This window comes from Dermacentor albipictus, unplaced genomic scaffold, assembly GCF_038994185.2.
Source record: "Dermacentor albipictus isolate Rhodes 1998 colony unplaced genomic scaffold, USDA_Dalb.pri_finalv2 scaffold_18, whole genome shotgun sequence".
Lineage (NCBI taxonomy): Eukaryota > Metazoa > Arthropoda > Arachnida > Ixodida > Ixodidae > Dermacentor > Dermacentor albipictus.
This window is the reverse complement of record NW_027225572.1, coordinates 5,675,666-5,700,823: the sequence shown is the minus strand read 5'-3', so window position 1 is coordinate 5,700,823 and position 25,158 is coordinate 5,675,666. Positions and strand designations below refer to the sequence as shown.

Sequence of the window (25,158 nt, the reverse complement as noted above, 5' to 3'; positions counted from 1 at the left end):
GGTGAGTGATTTTCTTTTCTAGAACATTACAAAGAAAGGATGACGTATTATTTTACGCGATACTTTGAGTGTGTTGATGACATAGAAAAGGACTGACTGCAATGCCTGCGTAGAAAACACAAGCGGAGAGCTACAAAGTTTAGCAAGTACGTCTTCCGACATGTCAGCGTACGTTGCACTTTGTGAAACCACGTGTGGTCTGGGTCCTAAGTTTAGCCTTAGTTTTTTTTTATAGCACACGTAAGGGCTAGAGAGTGCGCTTCACAAATGTCTTATTGTCTCTTCTTGCCTTTTCGGAATGTTCTTTTTTATTTGCGGTAGCTGCGAGAAATAAAAAGAATGTGCGCTTGTTTTCAACAATATCACTCAGCGACGTTATCTGTAAGCGGTGATCAACTGTTCAGTTTTGTGCCGACACTGATGGGCCGACATGTCAACAATGATGAAGTCCTCCCAGACAGCGCGAGCAGAGAGAAAATATAGTAGTTGGTTCTCGCATTTCAACATGGCAGCATATTTTTTCTGCTCTGTCACAATTCCTTGAGTTGACCGTAAAGTGCAACTCTTTCCTGTTAAGTATAATTTTATTTTATTTTATTTGTTTATAATTATATGCCAGCACGTGAATAGCCCCGATATGAGGGCACATATGGCAACCAGTATTCATTTCGTTAATTCGTCTGCAACGGTTCTAGCGTTTTTGGTGGGTTTACGGCGAGAAATAATTTGGCTCGCCTCTTACTACGTGCTTTCATCTTGAAAATAGTTAGCCGCAACGCTGAGCTACGTGGCCTGGTTTAATGTCTATATATTTTGAAAGCCCAGCAGAGAAGATGCTAGTTCCTATCTTCGAAGATGCACGGCCATCAGGCTCGTGGTCGCAAGCAATCGCTTTCCTGTCATCTCCTAGCCTCACTCCTTGGCTTGGCCGAAGAGTTACTAAATGTGTGAATGATGGACCGCAAAACTGAGAAATAAATGGACAATATTTGTATCAACTGTACTGTAGCAAAGTTTTAGTAAACGAAATTTAAACAAGGCAGCATGTGTCATTGTTTCACGTAGCTAGTACTCTAGAGCTAGCGTAATGTGTCCAGCGCTTTACATTATCAGCATTATTTTCTATCTTGAGTCATGTTGCTTGATAGTGTTGGACAGATATCTAAGGTGTGATCTGCTTGAGACATATGGTGGCACTCCAAGAGTCGTGAAAGTTATATACGTGGAAAATGCTGTAAATATTCCTACTAAAGTATACATACCGATTTTTTATTCGTTTTGGCTTTTCAACGTTACAGTAGACAAGGCGTAGAGTACACATCACACGAGACCTTGGATTACCCAGTATTCACGGTGAATATACATTTGCATTTCATGCCCTGTGCGCCTGCGTGACATTTTCAGCGCTGATAGTAGAGGTGGTTCAAAAAGCGCACTGATAGCACACGGAGATTCTGCCGTAGGCTCTGTAGGCTGCCAAAGGGTGAACACGTGTCCGCCCTACGCGGAACGCGCGCGCAGCCACACATCGCATGGAAGCCTGTCGTGGTGGGCTTCTTGTCGATGGCTACATGTTTTCAGTGCACCTAACCCGTGTTGAGGAGAAGCAACCTTCGCTTTCAGTACTAGATTTCAGTTGCAGAAAAGCCAGTTTCGCATTTATGCAGCCGATATACTGGGCTTATTTTGCCTTCTTTTAGTTCGAAAAATAAAAAAAAGAAAAGCACACGTAGCCTATGGTGCAGTTCGGCCTGTTGAGGTGGATTACCTGAATAAGTGGAGTATTATTGAGCGTGAAATCGCGATGTTCTGGTAGCTAATTAAAACGGTTCACCTAATACCTTCCTTATCATTCTCTTTGAGGCATGTGTTCCCATTTGCAAATTGAGGCCAAGAAGTAACCGAGTCATTGCTCCGCAGCAGAAATTCGAATACTTTTGGACACATTCGTTTCCCAAATCTTCTGAATGATACATTAGCGCTACAGTCAAACTCATCCTGAAGCCTTTCATGCAAGCATTCGCGAAGCTAGAGGCTGGAACGCCCAGGAATCTCATTGCAGCCTTTAAGGCCGCGTATCTCGAAAGGCATAGGATGGCGTCAACTGGTGCAAGAGATAGGTAACGTGAGATCGCTGAGAGAGTCCTTCACCTTGCTGTCGACATAAATAGGTTGACAATTATGATATTGAATTGAATATATCTTTATTTCTAGCAGATTGGGGATGGCAGAGAAGAAAAGCTGCGAGTGCAGCTTGAAAGAACACCTTGCCCCCTATTACCATAGGACGGGCAGCGCGAAGCTGCTGCGTTTGTTTGACACTACACAAATACACAGTTTTGCAAGAAGCCATGAGAAGCACTAAGTGAAAAGCATATATATATATATATATATATATATATATATATATATATATATATATATATATATATATATATATAGACATACCAGACAAAAAGCAGTTCTGGGTCCGAGTAAATACTCACAGTGAAGTAGACGCGCGTATGCAGAGGTTTATTGATGTTTCGGCCGGGGTCCAGCCTTCATCAGAATACATTGCATGGTGTCACTGCAGTGAATATACATGTGTCTATCAACCAAATGCAGATACGTTTACATGAAAAACGAAGAAAATGGGCGAACAAAATGCATCCAAAGCGTTCAAAGGATATATATATATATATATGAGTACATCTAAACAAGCAACTGTACACTCAACTAATCTGCACTCCTGAAAAAGCTCAACGTACAGACATGAATGTTAGTCCTGCTGATTATGTCGAGACGATTGTGATGGGGTAAGGGCTCACATATCAATTACAGATTTGTTGCAAGCATTCAAAAGCCTTGGTATGTAGTTTTCTAGCATTTATGAGCTGTAATCAGTTCTAAAACGGTGCACTGTCCAGGGTTCTGTGTTTATTATGAAGCGTGAGGGGGCACGTTCATCTAAACAGTTTTGAAAAAGATTTTGACAAAGTTCCTCACAAACGACTATTCCTAAAACTTTCTCGTCTCAATCTTAACGAACATGTTTTTAATTGGATATGCAGCTTTCTCACTAATCGGCAGCAGTTTGTCTTTGCTAATAAATGTTCATCTTCTTATTCCTCTGTTATATCTGGGGTACCTCAGGGCACCGTCTTGGGCCCCCTTCTCTTTCTCATATATATTAATGATTTGCCTGCTAACATATGTTCTAACATCCGCATATTCGCTGATGACTGCGTTATCTACCGGCCTATTACTAACACCGATGACATTTTGTTTCTTCAGTCTGACATTCAGCACGTACTAACCTGGTGTAATTCATGGCTAATGTCCTTAAATGTGAAAAAAACATCTCTGCTATCATTCCACCGACGTCACTCACAACCATCTTCAAAATACCTAATTGGGAATGCAGAAATCGCTTCAGTATCAACTTATAAGTATTTAGGCATCCATTTGACATCTGATCTAAATTGGTCTTTTCATATTTCACAGATTACTAACGAGGCAAATCGCGTCCTTGGTTACTTTCGACGAACCCTGCGACTAGCACCCCCATCAGTGAAATCCCTTGCTTACTTAACACTAATCCGCCCCAAATTAGATTATGCATGCGCGATCTGGGACCCTCATCAAAATAACCTTTCCATTACTCTTGAATCTGTACAAAATCGCTCAGCTCGTTTCATTTTCTCCGCCTATTCCTACCATGTAAGTGTAACTGAACTAAAACGTAATGCTCATCTCACAACTTTAGCTAACCGCCGGAAAATTTCCAGATTGTGTCTGTTTCATAAATTCTTTTATCATCCATCTCTGAACTCCATTATCAGCCCCGCCCATCGCATTTCAAGTCGCACAAACCACGGGAAGGCCGTCTACCCACCCCCTGCTCGCACTTCTGCGCATCTGTCATCATTTTTCGTCCATACAGCAAGGGACTGGAATGACCTGCCAAACGCCATCGTTGATTAGATCGACTCATCGTCATTCAGATCATCCATAGAAGAAATGTACTGCTGAAATTCCACCCCCTCATGTAATACCCCTTCAATGGGGCCTTTGAGGTACTAATAAATAAATAAATAAATAAATAAATAAACATGATAGTTTAACAAGGAATAGATCGTTTTTCCTGTTCATGTGATAAAACTTCTGCAATAGTCAACGCCTATAAATTTCGTGCACTGTGATAATTTTAAACTTGTCAAATAAATGCTTGGTGTGTGTATGGTACGGAACATTTGCGAGGACGCGTACCAGCCTTTTATGCAATAGAAATAATTTGTGTAAATTAGTATCACTTGTAGTGCCCCTAACTAGGTGACAATAATTGATATGAGAGGCGAATAAGGCGTTATATAGTAGCACTTTAACAGATGTAGGAAGAAGGTAGCGGTTTCGGCGTATTATACATATTATATGACTCAGTTTTTGCGTTACAAAGTTTACATGGTCGTTCCATGGTCATTCCATGGTCATTCCATGCTAATAATGCTCAATGATCATCATCATCTCAAAAGTTGGGCTCGATTTATTGTTTCTGCTAAACAAGCTTCGCTTCTCCTGCCTGATCGTCTTCTGCTCCGTAATTTCAACATGTGCCCTAAAGTTATAAGTATATTGTTTAGAAGAGTTATATCAAATGAAGTCGTGCGAGGATGTGGTTATTCGTTCTTGATATCACACTAACTGGCTGCGTGATTTAAAAAATGTTTCACCCATATTTGCTCACGCGGTTTGTTAATATTGTCATGAATAAGTGACATGCGTAAAAGTAAAAACAACAAAACATCACGAACAATGAGAGGGTGGTAGTTACCCTGCAGCTGTATGAGTTATAGGATGTGGTTATTCCTTCTTGATATCACACTAACTGGCTGCGTGATTTAAAAAAATGTTTCACCCATATTTGCTCACGCGGTTTGTTAAAATTGTCATGAATAAGTGACATGCGTAAAAGTAAAAACAACAAAACATCACGAACAGTGGGAGGGTGGTAGTTACCCTGCAGCTGTATGAGTAGAGCCCCACATAGGATCCTTTGCTTCCTTTCTGTTCATTTACAGTTGCCTCCTTTAAAACTAAGCAAAAATCATTCTGAATGTGCCTTTTTTATGCTTAAGAGCATTTAAAAAAGAATAAAAGCACAGACTGCTCAATTAACCTGAGGTTCATACATCAGCTAACTTAGTGCTTATTGACGAAAATAAAATTAGGCTAGTAAGTGCAATGTTCTGTACATGTACATTTTTAATAAACTTGCGACAACCAACACGGAGCGGTGCGTGTGTTGGTCATGTGTGTTGTGTGTGTGGGAGTCCGTGTACATTTTGCCCCACGGCTAGCACTGTTTGTTCCAAAGTGTACACAGTGTACAGACTACCCACCTACTAATAATTTTTTTCAGTTACCTCAAAATAACTAGTCGTCTAGCTGGTATATAAAAATTATTTCTAAGTTGCTTCACACACTGCACAGAGGTACTTACACATTGCATGACTTTTTTGACTACACTTAACAAAGAAACAAATCTTGCGCTAGAGAGCCTCAGCGAGCTCTGTACAATCATGTCACTGCCATACGTATAATAAAGCACCACTGTTGTTTTTGACCTCAGTCGCAGCATGACGCACTGAGAGAGAAACCAAGGTCCAGCACTCATGGAAGCAGCATGGCCTTGTACCAAAAGTTGTCTCCATAATCAGGTTTCTTCAAGACGGCTCTAAAGCAAGCGTCTTAAACAACGTAGTGTCCAGGAGATTTTGAGTATTTTGTCAGTACAATTATGGTTGGATATATGAGTTGGTTCTCTTCTACCGAAGTAAGAAGTTGACTGCTTCTGTTTTAGTTTCATGTCACGTATTTAGTCATCAGCTTTGTTTGGTTTAAAATCAGGCATGTTTCTGTTTTCGTGCGAAAACAACTGTACCCTGGCACTTCTTGTTGCACCATTTCCCACAGTGTTATAGCTACACCTGCTCTTTGGCAGACGTGGTTCCATGAAATAGCTGGTTCCTTGGTTTATAGAAAAAACAACAAGCCTTAAAATGAACTTAGAAGGAACAATTTTCAGATGAGAACTGTTGTGATAATTCGCTAGTCAGTGACGATTCATTAAAACTTATATCGGACTTTTTGTAGCATATTGCTTTTACATCAAGCAGCATTTACTGCATTTTTATTGTTAAAATACGCCCTTCTCTTCAATGTGCCTTTCAAAACTTTCTAACACTGTCATGTACCAAAAACTGCACACCTAGCAAGATGCCTAATATACACTGCACAGCCAGCTTCATGCTATGGCATGTCGCATAATTGGGTATGAATGGGCGTGGTCACTAATTCAAGAACATTTTACTGACAGGGTCAGTAGATTTCAGTAAATTGGCTCTTAGGGTCTGGTAAACAAGGTGCGTGGATTTATTTACTTCGCTTACGTTGTTTTAAAACGGCATGCGCTCTTTTATGCCTTCCTTCTTTACGTACACCTGCGATCCATGGCAAGCGGAAGCTTATCTATGGCATTGGAAATTGACATTTACTGCCCTCTAACAATTGGAGGAAAACTGATGTGGCTTGTTTTAACGCAGTGCCCATAAGCAGTTGGTTTAGTATTGCTATTTTCATATTTAGATGTTAAATAATTTTTTACGTAAGATAGAATAGACATTTGTTTTCTTCCCCGATCTCATAGGTTAAAAATTATCTCTTACACCCAATGAAAGAAATAGCGCTGACCGTATTTGCCAACAGTGCAAAAAAAAAAACTGAGGTAAATCAAAAAAACGAAGACATATACGACCGCTGCGTATACTTTAGTCCTTCGTTTTTTTTTCAGTTCAGCTGTTCAAAACTATGACGAGGTTAGAGCATAGGTATATTTATTTATTTACATATAGTCCAGCCTAATATATGACTATAGCAGGAGTGGGAACATTATACATCACTATAAATTACACATTAAAAACACACATGTACACAAAACGATGAATGATCAAAAAAGAAGTGCTTTACATGTTAGCGAAGTGCTTACTGGTGGTAGCTATATCTTTTAGCGATAGTGAATGAATGTTACCGGGTAGAGAATTCCAAAGCTCCATTGTACATAGAAAAACTGTACTTCAATTTGTTAGTACGAGCATAAATAGGTGTTATGTTCAAGGCGTCGGAGCTACGGGTATGACTTCCGTTAGCAAATGTGATATAGACGGAATCAGAAAGACGAGAGGTTGAGTTATTAATTGCATATAAACGTTTGACGCTTCAATGCGATAACGTGAAAGAAATGGCACAATGTTCAAAGATTGTAAAGACTGTGTTGGTGAGAAACTGCGGCTCTAATTTTCGCATATGAAACGAATAAATGTTCGTTGAACGTTATTGGCGAGCTTATTTTACATTGTTTCTAGGGGAAACAAATTACAGATGCATATTCAAGAACAAGGTGAATTAACGTTTCATACAATAGCAGTTTAGCTCCAGGGGGAGTATTAGGTAAAATGCGGCGCCAATAACCTAATGTTTTTAGCGCTTTCCCGCTTACATGATCAAAAATAACGTACAGCACGAAGGACAAGGACTGCGAGAGACGACATGCATTGTGTATGTGTCTCTCGACATACAGGGCTCTGTGTGTCGTCTCTTGCACTCTTTGTCCTTGGCGCTGTACGTTATTTGTGATCATAAATTACCAAATATCCCAAGCAACCACCCTAGTTCCCGCTTACAGGTTCTATATGCTTAGAGCTTGAAATATGTTCTGTTAGAATGACAAGTAAGTATTTATATTGAGACACTCTTTGAACAGACAGGCCGCCAATGGAATATGAACCTGGCAACGTTTAACGCTAGAACGGTACCTAGTGAGGCGAGTCTAGCAGTGCTATTGGAGGAATTTGAGGGCACTAAATTGGATATAATAGGGCTCAGTGAAGTAAGGAGGCCAAAAGAAGCATATACAGTGCTAAAAAGTGTGCACGTCCTGTGCTACAGGGGCTTAGCGGAGAGAAGAGAACTAGGAGTGGGATTCCTGATTAATAAGAGTGTAGGTGGTAACATACAGGAATTCTATAGCATTAACGAGAGGGTGGCAGGTCTTGTTGTGAAACTTAATAAGAGATACAAAATGAAGATTTTACAAGTCTACGCCCCTACATCCAGTCATGATGACCAGGAAGTCGAAACCTTCTATGTAGAAGTGGAATCGGCGATGGGTAGAGTGAAAACTAAATACACTATACTAATGGGCGACTTTAATGCCAAGGTAGGCAAGAAGCAGGCTGGAGACAAGGCAGTGGGGGAATATGGCATAGGCGCTAGGAATGGCAGGGGAGAGTTATTAGTAGAGTTTGCGGAACAGAATAATATGAGGATAATGAATACCTTCTTCCGCAAGTGGGATAGCCGAAAGTGGACGTGGAGGAGCCCGAACGGCGAGACTAGAAATGAAATAGGCTTCATACTCTGCGCTAACCCTGGCATCATACAAGATGTGGACGTGCGCGGGAAAGTGCGCTGCAGTGACCACAGGATGGTAAGAACTCGAATTAGCCTAGACCTGAGGAGGAAACGGAAGAAACTAGTACATAAGAAGCTGATTAATGAGTTGGCGGTAAGAGGGAAAATAGACGAATTCCAGATCAAGCTACAGAACAGGTATTCAGCTTTAACTCAGGAAGAGGACCTTAGTGTTGAAACAATGAACGACAATCTTGTGGGCATCATTAAGGAGTGTGCAATGGAAGTCGGTGGTAACTCCATTAGGCAGGATACCAGCAAACTATCGCAGGAGACGAAAGATCTGATCAAGAAACGCCATTGTATGAAAGCCTCTAACCCTACAGCTAGAATAGAACTGGCAGAACTTTCGAAGTTAATCAACAAGCGTAGGACAGCTGACATAAGGAAGTATAATATGGACAGAATTGAACATGCTCTCAGGAACGGAGGAAGCCTAAAAACATTGAAGAAGCTAGGAATCGGCAAGAATCAGATGTATGCATTAAGAGACAAAGCCGGCAATATCATTACTAATATGGATGAGATAGTTCAACTGGCTGAGGAGTTCTATAGATATTTATACAGTACTAGTGGCACCCACGACGATAATGGAAGGGAAAATATTCTAGAGGAATTCGAAATCCCAAAGGTAACGCCGGAAGAAGTAAAGAAAGCCTTGGGAGATATGCAAAGGGGGAAAGCAGCTAGGGAGAATCAGGTAACAGCAGATTTGTTGAATGATGGTGGACAGATTGTTCTAGAGAAACTGGCCACCCTGTATACGCAATGCCTCATGACCTCGAGCGTACCGGAATCTTGGAAGAACGCTAGCATAATCCTAATTCATAAGAAAGGAGACGCCAAAGACTTGAAAAATTATAGACCGATCAGCTTACTGTCCGTTGCCTACAATATATTTACTAAGGTAATCGCAAATACAACCAGGAACACCTTAGACTTCTGTCAAGCAAAGGACCAGGCAGGATTCCGTAAAGGCTACTCAACAATAGATCATATTCACACTATCAATCAGGTGATAGAGAAATGTGCGGAATATAACCAACCCTTATATATAGCTTTCATTGATTACGAGAAAGCGTTTGATTCTGTCGAAACCTCAGCAGTCATGGAGGCATTACGGAATCAGGGTGTAGACGAGCCGTATGTAAAAATACTGAAAGATATCTATAGCGGCTCCACAGCCACCATAGCCCTCCATAAAGCAAGCAACAAAATCCCAATAAAGAAAGGCGTCAAACAGGGAGATACGATCTCTCCAATGCTATTCACAGCATGTTTACAGGAGGTATTCAGAGACCTGGATTGGGAAGAATTGGGGATAAAAGTTAATGGAGAGTACCTTAGTAACTTGCGATTCGCTGATGATATTGCCTTGCTTAGTAACTCAGGCGACCAATTGCAATGCATGCTCACTGACCTGGAGAGGCAAAGCAGAAGAGTGGGTCTAAAAATTAATCTGTAGAAAACTAAAGTCATGTTTAACAGTCTCGGAAGAGAACAGCAATTTACAATAGGCAGCGAGGCACTGGAAGTCGTAAGGGAATACACCTACTTGGGTCAGGTAGTGACGGCGGATCTGGATCATGAGACGGAAATAATTAGGAGAATAAGAATGGGCTGGGGTGCGTTTGGCAGGCATTCTCAGATCATGAACAGCAGGTTGCCATTATCCCTCAAGAGAAAAGTATATAATAGCTGTGTCTTACCAGTACTCACCTACGGGGCAGAAACCTGGAGGCTTACGAAAAGATTTCTATTCAAATTGAGGACGACGCAACGAGCTATGGATAGAAGAATGATAGGTGTAACGTTAAGGGATAAGAAAAGAGCAAATTGGGTGAAGGAACAAACGCGAGGTAATGACATCTTAGTTGAAATCAAGAAAAAAGATGGGCATGGGCAGGACATGTAATGAGGAGGGAAGATAACCGGTGGTCATTAAGGGTTACGGACTGGATCCCAAGGGAAGGGAAGCGTAGCAGGGGGCGGCAGAAAGTTAGGTGGGCGGATGAGATTAAGAAGTTTGCAGGGACGGCGTGGCCACAGTTAGTACATGACCGGGGTTGTTGGAGAAATATGGGAGAGACATTTGCCCTGCAGTGGGCGTAACCAGGCTGATGATGATGATGATGATGATGATGATGATAATGATGATGATGACTCTTTGAAATCGAATGCCATCCCGAGAATTATCGAATGAGAGGGGGCTCCGTCTATTGTCAATTGACACCACTACAGTTTTGCTGAAGTGGATGTTAATTTGCCGCGTTTTACACCAAGCGCAGAAAGACATAAGTGATTGGGAAAGATGATGATGGTCATTAATGGAGTTACTAGATTCGCATATTACGCAGCCATCTGCATAAAGAATGATTTTAGTTGAAGTGCTACGAGGTAAGTCATTGATGTATATTAGAAACAATGAAGGGCCTAATACAGATCCCTGATGAACGCCTCATGTGACGTCAACAGGAGTTGAATCCACTAAGTTAAAAGAAACAAATTGTGAGCGACAATGAAGAAAACTGGCTATCAAAGAAACAAAACAAGGAATAAATGAAGGAAAAATCAGGCATCCACACGTTCGTAGCATTTGCTACAAAGGAAACCCATACGGGTTCCTCGAAAGAAAAGCCTCACAGTTGAATAAACATTTGCCCTGGCCCGTGACTCGAACGCGAAACTACCGCCTTTCGGGGCATCTGCCATCTAAGCTAACCAGGCTGCTTGTCGAGAACACGAAGCACGAATTGTCGAGAACACGAAGCAAAGGCAAGTGTTTCACGTAGTTCTGTGGAAACCCCGCAAGGTGGAGATGAGTAATTATGAAAGGGAAAATCAGACATCCACCCGTTCGAAGCAATTGCTACAAAGGAAACCCACTTCAACTTCGCCAACTTCCGGCGAATTCCACAAATTTGAATTCGCTCTGCAATATGCCAGCCGCCTGGTTAGCTCAGTTGGTACAGCGGCTGGCCCGGAAAGGCGGTGGTCCCGGGTTCGAGTCCCGGACCAGGACAAATTTTTCTTCAACTGTGAGGCTTTTCTTTCGATGAACCTGTATGGGGTGTTTTTTTGTTCTTTTTTGTAGCAATTGCTACGAACGAGTGGATGTATGATTTTCCCTTTATTATTTACTTCTCACCACCTTGCGGGTGTCCTCACGACTACTATGTGAAAGACAGGGATTATTGAATATGGCGTTTCATTTTATATGTACTTTAGAACTAATCACAGAGTGAAAAACTGTAGAGAAGTCAATAAAGACTGCATCCACTTGATTACCTATGTCTAGTTAAGAGGCGATATCATGAAGAAAATCTATGATTTTCGTTACAGTGCTACAACCACAACGGAAACCTTGCTGTGAAGATGTTAGAACGTCATTAGAGTTAAGGAATGGGATTATATGTTTCTGAATAATGTGCTCTAACATCTTGCATCACTGGGGTGCGAAAGATATCGGCCTGTAGTTAGAGAATTGCTTAGCACCTGATTTATAGAAAGACAGGACTTTGGCTGCTTACCATTTAGTTTCTACTTCGCCAGAGGTTAAGGATTTTTGGAATATTATAGTAAGGTACTCAGCTGTCCATAGGGTGTATCTTACAAGCGAAGAAATCGAGATATAATCTGATCCGGTACACTTTTAGTGTCGAGGTTCTATATTATGTTTAACATACCATCAGATCCTATTACGATATTCCGTAGTTTATTCATTTGTGTATCATAACTAAACTATGGAACCACATGGTCATGGAGGGTTAAAACAAATTGGAAGTTATGGGGTCTTCGGGTCACTCACGAGTACCGACCACCGCGGGTTCAAGCTGAACGAGCCAGAGGGCCACGTCAGCCGACAGCCTCTAGCACTGCTGCGCGCGAGTTCAGGCCGCAAGGGGCTACTGAACGACGCACGCAAGAACACAGTATTGTCCGGAGTTAACGGAAACCGTTTATTGTATACGGCGGCATGCGACATTGCACAAACGCTCGTTCCCGGAGCGGTGGGCAACCAAATGGGTCCACACCAAGGGCGAAAAATGCAGTCAGAGGCGCCTATAGCACGTCACTGCGAGAGCGCGGGCTCAAGCTGCGACATGCCGCTAGGAAAAGTCCCGGCGACTATGCTACTTGCCCTGGCGATAACCAATGGGCCAACTTGAGAGAGCTTGGGCAACCTCCTTCTTCTTGGGCCTCCGATAAGTGCGGTTCGGCGTGGTACGACCTCGCGCGAAGGTTAGGCACTCATTTTTTGGCTTAGCTTACGGACAGGATCAACACAAGGTACGCGCTCCCCACACGGGCGAGGGACCGTGCGGGAGCTCAACTCAGTAAACAGTCCACCTGAAACAAGTGCCCTCTAAGATGTAGCGCACAGTCACTCAGAAGGAACGCCAGTGTTCTTGCACACAACAATATAAGGAGTAGAGGAAAGCTGAACGCAGGAGGTGTCGGCGGACGAGAAGAATCATGTACGTACCGCGGGCAGCCCCTGGGGAGAAGAGACACGCTACCCCCACGAGAGTAGCCGCCAAGCGCCGCCGCCTCACGATGTCTTAACCCCGGCCTCACCGCCAAAAATCGCGACTTGAGTGCCACCACTGACAACCGGTTCGGAGCGAGGAGGGACTGAGCCGTAGGGATGGCAGAGCAGGGGAATGCGCCCGTGCAATGGCCCAGCGAATTCCCTAATCCCCACAAAGTAGGAGTTAAATGCATTTGAAACCACGTCGGGGTTCTGAGTAATAGCGCCGTTGGTCTTGAAAGAAGTACGCACTTTGCACTAGGTAAAATTGATGTCGAGAACCCGCGAGGATTTCATTTAGGTAGTATAGGGAGCTGCACAAAAGAAATGTTTAGCATCAGTAGTACGCGTACGAAGTTCATCCTTGACTTTTTCAAAGAGAACGCGTAGCGCAGAAGTAGGATGCTTTGATTTACGTAGCCTACGGACACGGCGTCATAGGTGCAAGATATTCCGGCTAATCGAAGGAAGCTTAATATTTATCTTTTGTGTTTTCAATATAACGTAATTATTCTTGCAAAATTTCACTATCGACTCAACACAATACACAGGACTGCCAACATGACATTCGGTACTGAGCGACAGAAAGTGGTCAAAATAATTTGCCAGAATATTAGTGACAGACGCATCGTCAGCCTTGTCAAAAACTTGAAATGTGCAACAGCTAAAGCGTTCATGTGGGGCACAACGTTTAACGTGTACAAGAACTGCGCTATGGTGCGAGATTTCTTCCACGATATCATACTTACAGTCTAAATCAGCAATACTGTCACTGATAAACACTAAGCATGGAGTTGTACCGCGTATGCTTATGAGCTAGTTGTATCAGGTTATGCGACAAAGAAAACGTAATAAAGTCTCTACAAATAGACGCACTGGTGACTGAATATGTGAGAGAAAGCCAGTGAAGGCTGGGAATGGTTAAAGTTGCCAAGAACGATTAAGTTAGAACTGTCGAGGCTTTGGTCATGTATACAATGCGGAATATTAATAAACAAGACACTAGGGCTATCAGGGTGGCGATGAAGACCACAAACGAAATGATGATGATGCATTAGTTGATGAATTGAGCATTGAAGAGTTATGGAAGCTGTTTAAAGAGAAGCTGTTTGATGTGCGCAATACATTTGTTCCTACTCATGTTATCTCATCTAAACGGTGAAAGGATAAGCCTTGGTTTAATCACCAGCTGCGCACACTAATACAAAAAATTAGGAGAGCTTATCTCAAGTTTTGGAGAGCAGTCCCCGAATACTTGGTTAGAACTGAAATGTTTGAAAAAAAGCTTTCAGAATCTCGCGGAGCAGGCCAAGCATACGTATTTCGAAAACCTTGGTGTGAAGTTGCTCAAAGATTCCAGAGAGTTCTGGAGATTTGTTAGGTGCAATGGTAAAGAAAACAATTCTATCCCCCCTTTAAAGAGCTCTGAAACCATAATTGACGCTGATGAAGACAAAGTGAAACTTTTTAGTGATTTTTTCTTGTCAGTGTTTAGACCAAGGCGTTCTCGTAGTGCTAATGTGATCTGCCAAATGGACATTAAACAAATGCCTGAGGTTATATTTGGTGTAGAAGGTTTGCGTAAATTACTGCAGGAGATGAAGCCGATGACCGCTTGTGGCCCTGATGATATTCCGGCAGCGATTCTGAAAAACTGTTCTGGAATATTGTGTTTTTACTTTTCTCGGATATTTACAAAGTGTTTATCTGAGTCTTGTTTACCGTGTGATTGGAAGCTGGCACGGGTTGTACCCAGTCACAAAGGCGGATCGAGAAGTGCCGTTGAAAACTACAGACCGATATCTTTAACAAGTACCCCATGCAAGTTAATGGAACACATAATTTATACTTCGATCATGTCGCACTTAGTTAAGCACAATATTCTAAGCCCTAGTCAACATGGTTTTCGACAAGGTTTTTCATGCTCTACACAGTTAGTAGAATTCTTTCATGATCTGGCCTCGGCAATAGACAAAACCAAAATAATAGACTGCGTATTTCTATATTTCAAAAAAGCCTTTGATGTCGTTGCACATGATCTTCTCATCTCAAAACTGAAGGCTTACAAATTGGACAATAGTGTCATAGCTTGGATTGCCGAATATCTTCGTGCAAGAGAGCAGTCTGTGGTGCTCAACGGTTTTTCTTCTGTATATGTTCCAGTTACCTCAGGTGTTCCTCAGGGATCAATTTTAGGTCCCCTTTTATTTCTACTCTTTATTAATGATATTGAAAGTGATCTTACGTCTTCATTTAGAATGTTTGCGGATGACTGTGTCATTTATAGAGTCAGAGATAACGCAAATAACATTTCATTATTACAGACTGACTTAGACCTTATAGGAACGTGGTGCCATACGTGGGAAATGTCACTAAATGTTGAAAAATGTGTTCACGTCACCTTTTCAAGGAAGCCCGCATTTGAGCCATGCACTTATACCTTGAGTAATATGGCATTAAAGAAACTTGACGAATACAAATATTTAGGAATTTTAATGACGTCTGACTTAAGATGGAACAGGCACATTACGCATATTAAAAATAAGGCAATCCGTTCATTGGGTTTCCTCCGCCGTAACTTCAGTCAAATACCGAATAAATTAAAAGAGCAATTGTATTTCCCTTATGTCCGTAGTTTACTTGATTATGGTTGTATTTGTTGGGATCCGTACACGGCCGATCTCACAGAACAGCTTGAAAGAGTGCAGAATAGAGCAGCTAGGTTTGTTCTTAATGACTACAGTAGAAAATTAAGTATGACCGAAAGTAAAATTAAATTATCGTGGCAGGCATTAAAAGACCGGCGAAAAAACCTGAGGCTGAAATTTTTCCACGCTGTTTATTATTCAAAAACAGGGCTTCAGAGAGAAAGATATATTAAGTCGCCTACTTATACGTCGTTGAGACGCGACCATGCGCTGAAAGTCTGCGAGTATCCTTTCAAGGGTGACGTCTTTAGGTATTCTTTTTTTGTTCGGACTATCAGAGAATGGAATGCTCTTTCGCCTGACATTGTTATTATTGAAAACAATGATGCGTTTTATCACGCTTTATGTATGTGATTACTTGTTCCTTCCTTTATTATGTAATCCCCCCCTGCTGTAATGCCCGCATGGGCGATGCAGGTATCTAATAAATAAAATAAATAAATAAATAAACCGTTAAACTCTGCTGATGCACTAGTAACTTGCACCAAAGCAATTTTAGGCGGAAACCTGGTAAACCTCATTTAAATTCTGAACGTAAAAGCAAATCAACACCACCATCTTTCATAACGGAGAGCAATGTAACCAGGCGGCGTGAATTCTGAGTCGTGAATATCTTCATGGATCTTCACGGAGCCATGTTTCTCTGATACATATAACATGAGGAGAACATGAAGAAGCTAGCCATAGAAACTGTGCAATTTTGTTAGTTATGCTTATGGCATTAGCATTAAAAAGTGCAAAATCTGTAGCAGAGTGATGAGATTGTCAACCTATTGATTATGAGACGTTTAGAAATCTTGCGCTAGAAAACCAGGAGCTATTGCTAAACTATTTGAGGAACCGTCCCAGCAGTAACGAATTTTATCGATAAATGAAATAACCTCCTTTTAGCAACAGAGCCGTCATTCCGCTGCTCAACCGAAGCGTCCCATAGCTTTCTACGTACTGCGTGCCCACTAGACGAAAAACCTTCAGCGAGTTACATGGCAAAACTTTTAACCTTACAAGCGTTTGCATAATCACTAGCTTATAGCTGAAATCAAGCAATTTTAACATGATATGGACGAGAACGCCCAGTGCGCATTCTGTCTAACTTATAGAAACGTTCAATACACAGACAGTCAAGAAAAAGCCGATTGAACACGTTCGCGACGTTGGAGCGCAGTGTGTCACGATTCTCCTTTCTATCTTCTGGTATGCCATGAAGGATTATGTCATTGCTTCGGGAACGGTTTTCAAGATCTTCATATGTGGCAATTAGTTCGGGAACAGTCCGCTTTAGGCAAACCGCCTCAGAACGAAGCTGATCACAGTTTTGATGAGGCAGCGCCTTCGAATGAGATTTCGAGAGCAGCCACACGCGATTTCAAGGCATCGAAACGTGCATTCACAGCATTTTTCATTTCAGATATGTCTTTTGAGATATTTTTCTGACAATCAACTGAATCGGAAAGAACCATCACAGGGGAAGGGTACTGCAAGTAGACATTGCCAGCTCGGTCGACATCTCAAGGGCGTTAAGAACGCTTTCGTGGGATTAGTCAGTTTTGCCAGTTTTTTACGTCGGTCTCCGGGAGCTGTGCAAGCAAGAAGCGTTTAGGCAACATGCTGAAGCTTCTGCTGCATTGCTCGCTGTACTATCTTTATTCTATACCTACTACTCAGCTTTATTACGATTACTGCTGCCCTCTCATTAACGCTGCAAAGTTCATCAATGTTGCCTGCTATGTCGTTATGAATTAGGTATCCTACCCCGTATTGTCTCATATCTAGAAGTTCGCTGTAACAGAGGAGCTGGCCATTAGTCGGCACTGTATAAGCCTCCCCACTTCTAATCTCACTAAGGCCAATAATATACCACGCACTGCCTCAAAATATCGCTAAGAGCCCTGCTAGGCTAGCTTCCCTCGCAAGGGTTCGTGTGTTGAACGTTGCCGGGTTCGCTTTTCAGTGGCGGCCTGTCCAGGTCCACCGATTCTTAGCACCCTCTGCCATGCCGCAGGTGTGACCGCCGGCTCTAGATGGCAGTAGCGATTAGCCGCGAAGATTACATTGATCTGTCTGGTCTCCACAATCCACTCCAAGGGCATAGACAATATTGTCACGTGGTAGTAACGTACAAAGAACACAGTAGAAATACTATGGAAGACGAAACTAACTTTTATTGGGCGAACCTGTGCCCACAAGAACAGGCTACACCTAAAGAAAGGCGACAGCGGCCAACACAGACGGCGATCGCCAAAATATCACCTGACCAAGCGCGTCGCTTTTATACATGAGACATCGAATGTTCCAGAGAAATCGCTGCAAACCACGTGTCTTCCACAAAGTACTAGACTATTAGCGTCGTGCATACATGCAATCAGATTACACAAGGTGCGGTGACAGACACCGGATAGAACCATCGATAACATTCCACAAACTTCCGAAACATTCAGGTGCGTCCTGCGCTGTGCGATAAGATTTGTTAGGTGGTGAAACGTGTTCGCCCAATAAAGATAAACACGTAGACGTGTCAATATACCCTCTTAAAAAGCATCGATCATATGCTGCAAACAAGCGAAAGTAAAAAACAAGAACACCTGTAGCAAAGAAACAACAAAATAAAGAAATTGGTCAGCGCGCGTTAAAGGACTTAAGACGCACCACGTGGACCACATCAGATCGTGCGCGGCACCGCTATGAATGCGAAATGCCGTCTGGCACGACCTCATAGTCCAGTTCGTCAATACGTCGGATGATCTTGCAGGGCCCGAAATAGCATCACAATAGTTTTTCACTGAGTCCTTGTCGGCGTATCGGGGTCCAAACCTAAACACGGTCACCGGGCTGGTACTCGATGTAGCGTCGTCGGAGGTTGTAGTATCGGCTGTCGGTACCCTACTGATTATTGAACCATAGATCCGTAGCTCTCGGGTTCCTTCGGGGCACTGGCGATAGGTGCCGACGCCAAGGTTCTCTTCTTCGGTGACGTGCGACAGCGTGGTGTAGAGAGTCGTCGGCGGGTTCCTGCCGTAAACCAGCTTGAATGGCGTGATCTGTGTTGTTTCTTGCACCGCCGTGTTTTAAGCGAAGGTTGCGTATGGCAGGACGGCATCGCAGGTCTTGTGTTCGACGTCGGCGTACAATACTAGCATGCCGGTGAGGGCCTTATTCAGGCGCTCCGTAAGACCATTTGTTTGTGGGTGGTAGGGAGTTGTCCTCCTGTGCCTTGTCTGACTACTGCAGAATGACTTGGGTGAGCTCCGCTGTAAAGGCCAATCCTATGTCGGTGATGAGGACTTCTGAGGCGCCATGTCGCACACTACAAAATAATTTACATCCCTAAGGGGGTTTTTTTTTAGTGTCTATAACTAACCCACTAGCACTCTTGAAAAAGCTGGGTTTTATAGGGAATTAGACACTTATGATGGTTGTTCTATTTTCCAGTAGCACTCTATTCCTTGAGGGTGTTTTGAACAACATATTACTCTTTGACCCTTGGGGTGTAAGGGTGTGATCAGGAATATATTACCCCTTGACCTATCGGGTGTGATGAGCAATATAATAGCCCTTGCTATAAGGGTGTTTAAGCACGGCATGTTGAAGCGGGTACATGTGCACTTCATTCAATGTTTCGTAAGTCCACAATCAGGCTAGCACATAGAAATGTTATGTATGGTGTGCATACAATAGGTAATATGTTTCCAAATGCACGGCATAGCAACTTTGAGAGAAAACACAAAATCACATGTGAGTTTTCTGCGTAAAATTGTCCCATTTACCACAGATACAGAAAGAGTGACTGCATGGAGGGTCATTCATTCTAGCCTTCTTCACAATATTTAGAGCTTGCACTACGCCTTGTATGTGGTGACAAGTCTTGTGGCCGTTCTACATTGAAGAACAGTCTCATTCACACCAATGCAATGCTCTCGGGCACAGGCGAGGCTGGTGATGCCTTTGTGTAGCCCCATTCCAATGTTCTAAGGCGAGCCATCATAGATGAAGCCAGTTCTTCATTGATCGCTGTAGCAATCTGCTTCTTTTCTACCAATGCAATTGTTGCAATTTAATGTCAAGAAACGTGCACGAAACATGCCAAGCAGCGCTTCCCTACATCATTTACTTTAATATTTCAAGATCACATGAAGTCCAGGATAAAGAAAACATAAACACAGATAGACCTTCCTTCCAAGAAATCGTCCTTTGGAAAGAATAAGGCATATAATCTGCCACATCATGAATGTAGGAGAAACGGGCTACACAATTATATCACGGCGAATCATAAATTATTGCCTCCAAGCCCACTACATTGCTAATACTTCTGCAACCATTTTGAACTCTTTATCATTGATTTACTGAAGTTTACGCTATCGAATGTCACTTGCCTCACCTTCCTATCTCTTCTCGTTCCAGAGTAATCGCGCAATTCATGGCATACCGTGGTGACGTCCTGTGGAAACAGCAGGCTGTGACTGAATTTCCGACTGCGGAAGGTTCTGCGCATTTCAACATTCATCGCCATCTGACCGCGATTTATGGAGATGCTTGTGTTGACGTCAGCACTGTTCGGAGGTGGGCAGGGACTCTGAAACACCAAAATCCTGCCGCATCAAATCTCCAGGATCAGCCCCGAAGGGGACGGCCGCCAATGGCTTCTTATGAGGGTCATGAATATCAGGCAGATGAGTTGACTCACGGCAATCGCAGGATCAAGCAATACCAGGTTGCGGCAACACTAGCCATTTCCATTGGCTCAGTGAAGCACATCATTAAAGACCTACGTTACAAGAAGACTTGCGCTTGTTGGGTGCCACGGCAACCGACGACTGACATTAAAAAGTCGAAGCATAGCCAACAAGTTCAAATCTTCTTGTAACCCAGGAGGTTCCTAATGATGTGGTTTGCTGAACCAATGGAAATGGCGAGTGTTGAAATCTGTTGTTGACCCGATTCAACTCGTCCGCCTGATGTTGATCTTCATCAGAAGGCGTTAGGGGCCGTCCAGTTCGGTGGTGATCTTGGACATGTGATGCGGCTGGATTTTGATCTTTCACAGTCCTTGCCCACTTTCGCACAATGCTGACTTCAACACAGCCATCCCCGTAAACTGCTTTCAGACTGCAATCACTGTTGATGGGCGCAGAACCTTCAGCAGTGAGAAATTCAATTGCAGCCCGCTGTTTCAACCGGACATCACAACTGGATGCCATGGATTGCTCGATTACATTGGAACGCGAATAGATAAAAATTTGGGGCAAGTGAGATTCCATAGCTTAAACATCAATGCATTAAATGATAAAGAGCTCAAAATGCAGCAATACTGGTAAAGGAGTGGGTTTGGGGGCATTACTTTCTCAACCGCCCTCATATTACAACAATAACGCTGGACAGTTTGTTTCTGTGACATCTGACCCAACACTACAATTTAGAATCTGCACAAATAAGGATGCTCGTTTTGAGCACAATCGATTGCTTACAAATATACCAATCCTTTATTATGCAATAAGTTTACAATGAGAAGCCACATCATCTCACTGCAATTTTTCCCTATGAGCAAGTTTTATTGAAAATAGGGTGCAGCCATATGCTTCGCTATGCATTGCAGGGTAACCATCCAGAGGTACTTTGAAATTAATGCCTTGTTGCCGAAACCAATCGTTTAAATGCCAACCATTATATCTCATGAGGTGGTGGCCACATGGCAAAAAAAATTCAGGGGTTTACGGGCCACAACAGTTACCTTGCATGCATCGGTTAACACATGGCATTGTTGTTTTGCCTGCCTCCTCAGGAGTATTCATTTTCAATAGGAGTTGCTCCTTTTACAACGAGGAGCACAAATGATGCTGTTCTTCAGATTTCCAGGCAAACAATGCAAGCAAAGAAATCAAATGTTGTACTGTAGGGTGTGGGACCAAGAAATGTCTCGCTAAAAGCTTGAGTCACGAGAAGTCCTAAGCTGTAAACTTTCGAGCTAAGACAAAAGCGGAGGTCACTGTGTGGTGCTATTTATCCTAGAAAAGCCACATAGAACAAGACACAAATGCGAAATAGGATGACAGCACATGCTGCCCTAATGAAGACAAAACTGTGCTAATGAAGACAAAATGTAGGAAACTATCGGGTGATCGGTGCTTTGCAAGATTGCAAGCAATACCGCTGCAAACTCAGAGCTGAAGAAGCGTTATCTTTAAAAAAGAAAACAGGAAAGAAATTATTAAAGTGGCTGACTGCAAAGTCGCATTAAAGGAACAATGCATTAGTAAAAACTGGACTGCACTCTGAAGACAAAAGCCCCTTCGTACATGTGCTATATTGTCCTCTGGAACCAGGCAAAATAAATTATGTGTTTCTGACACAGTCACGGCAGCCTCTCCCCATCATTGTTGCCATGTAATGTATGAAAGCATGCGATACACTCACTTTAAAAAAAAAAGATTATTTGAAGTGCTATGTGGTGTCTTCTATAAACTGGCGTCTTTGTGAGTACTTGAGAAATACGAATCAAATATGCCATACTGCCACTTACAAACAGCCCGACTTGTACACTGCAGTTTACTGCACGCAACAGGAAGTTTTGAAATTTTCCTAAAACAGACATACGATCATATAGACAATAAGGGCGGACAAGATACTCACAGTTCGTTAAAGGGCCCCTCACCAGGTCTAGTCATTTTGAGCTTACAAGCGCAGCGCATACACTGCGTGACAACGATCGTGTCTGCAAAGTATTACATTGCTACGCACCGGAGAAAGACCTGAAATTTCAAACCGAACGCGCTTTTCCCTTCCCCTCGCCGCCGCCGCGCTTCCAGCCGGAGGATGACACACACGTGCTAGCGCACCTACGTACACGTGTTTCCACTCCGACGTCGCTCACGGTGAAACGTGACTTCGAGAATTATTTAAGGCAACATCTGTTGTTTGTGTAGTATGTTGCTTGAATATACGAAGTAAAGCTTAGAGAAATAATAAAACACAAACCGAATGTGTGCATGCTTTCGTTTTACTTTGCACCGCAGCAAGAGAGATGTACTTCCCTTTCGTCTGCTTGTTCCCAAGTCGTGCAGTCACGCGCGCAGACACCAAAACTACGTCATTTTCTACCGTGTTCATCTGCTGGATCATGCACTGTGATACGCTTGTGTCTGCGACAGTATTCGTGTAGCACTGACTTATATTTCTAGTCAGGTGTCCTCGGGCACATCGCGCAAAATGGTGCGCTGCACGAAATCAGATTATCACAACAGCTCGCGCGGGACTCCGTCAGCGGAAGTGCGCGACGCCACGAAAAAGCGAGGCAAAAAAATGAACGCGGGGCTTGTGACATACGCATCACGCGATCCTCGAGCTCCTGTATAAAAGAACGAAGGGAAGGAATTTCACTTGCGGAGGCTAGACGAGGAGGGTGTAGAGATTGTCTCGCTTGGTAGTGGAGCTCGCCTCCTGTAATCATGGGTACGCGGCACTGAAATATTTCTACCTCGATTACTAATGAGCTGATTTGAACAATTTTTGTTCCAGAACGCTCCCTAGAACAACTTCCAGTGTATAACAAACGTTTGCTATGGGGCCTGGTGAGAGGCCCTTTAAGCATCTACACTGCAATCAAATTTTGTGTAATCAGTTTCAAGCAACAGACAGAATAACATGCTACCTTCAATGGACAATTTTCATTGGGTAGTGCGTGTACCTATAAAGGATACATGCATAAAAGGTACGCATACAGCAACCAAGTCAGCACTTCACCATGACACAGATCAATAGCAACAGAACACTGCCAAGTTCTGAGCCCATTTATTTAAAGATATTGTGCAAATTGCAAGCACTGTGGAAATCCTTGTTATGCGAAGCATTTTCCAGAATAACCAATGTGTAAATGAGCACTTCAAACACTATCTGTGGTCATTATTGACCAGAACTATCTCCTAACTTCATCACCACAGTAGAAAAGAGCATGTGACACGCAGTTTTCTAGGAAACTAAGACAATAAAAACAAGCCGTTGGCACTACTGTCTATAGAATGCAAGAAACGACACAAGTAGGGCTTAGACTGCCATTGCTGCTTTTTTTACCTTTGGCTATAGTGCTCTTAGGCTTCTAAACTCGCCTCACTGGTGCGCTCTGGATCACTTGGTTGTCATGGTGGTTGCTCTGCGAATGCTAATCAAGCATAGCTCCTTTAAAATATTCGACACAATTACTGGTAACATATTCAACGAACATTAAAAAATGTTAGTTGAAAGCATTACTTGTTTTGTTTTTCTGTGGTTCTCTTTATACTAAGCACAACTAAGCTGACCTTTATGTTTTTTTCTTAATCTCTCACCTGCACAGTGGCTGGTAATAACCCCTCTGTCAGAACTATTTGGCATCTCTACTACAAAGGAGCCCTACCTACACCTTCTGACATAATCTTAGACATCTCCACTAAGCAAGCACCTACTCCTGCTGGTATTTTTATCACAGACGTTTTCACTAAAGGTCTTCCAAGCAAGCACTGTTTAGCATCTGACCATTTCGATGCTTTTAACTGGAACAACACAGTAAATGCATCATGCTTAACAGAAGTTTAGCTATTTGAATCGAAGCACAGTTAAAGCCTTTCATGTAAGAAGTTTGTCATCTGCTTTCACGTGATCTTGCTGGTTATCTGATTGTGAGTTATATTCAGATCAAACGTTCTTATGGCCAACATATTTCATCTGTGAAGCGCAGAAAACTGCAGTGCACTTGTCAGCGATGTTACGGCATTCTCAAATGTGATGATTTGGCTGCTGGCTGTTTAGCACTGTAGCAGCATTTTACAGGGTGATCACTTTTAAGTTTTATGGAATTTTTAAACATTTCATGTGGCAGATGGCATAATCCTAGTCCTTGAGCTAGATTATTTGAAGAGGTGGATATTACTAGCATGATAAATCGAAATACATGTTCCACTAATTAAAAATTCACTAATTAATATCGTAACTAATGAGTTTATTGCACATATTGCAATTTACGAATTGTAGCCAGTGAGCTTGGAAGACGCATGCATTTGAACTTCCAAGATGACACCACTTTAGGAATATTTCCCTGATAAAGAGCTATACATAAGGGTGTTCCAGTTAATTTTGTGCATCAGTGCATAAAAGCACATTTTGTTAAAAAAGTGAGTGGAACAACAGTGAATATTTACGGCAAGTTCGATGGTGCATATGTTCAAACTGGTGTCATTCAGGAAAACGATTCCAAGTGGATATACCTTGTAATCATACTGGCTATGATTAGTAAATTACAATATGTGCCTCATATAAGTGGTGGCGCAGGCAAACACTCCCAGGGTTCTACTAGGAAACACAAATACCCAAGACGCCGCGGTAGCTCAATTGGTAAAGCATTGCATGCGTAATGCGAACACGTAGGTTCGTTCCCCAACTGTG

The 25,158-nt window shown here is 42.6% G+C and overlaps 1 long non-coding RNA gene across 1 annotated transcript in view; it reads right to left on the bottom strand.

The window, feature by feature from the left end:
• LOC135908761 (uncharacterized) overlaps positions 1-22,440 on the bottom strand; it is a 54,348-nt gene extending 31,908 nt beyond the window's left edge. The window contains exons 1-2 of the long non-coding RNA XR_010566413.1: positions 22,375-22,440; positions 2,487-2,569 (exon numbers count right to left, since the gene is read on the bottom strand). This is a non-coding gene — a long non-coding RNA (uncharacterized lncRNA). The remainder of the gene's footprint in view (positions 1-2,486; positions 2,570-22,374) is intronic.
• Positions 22,441-25,158: the final 2,718 nt, after the last annotated feature.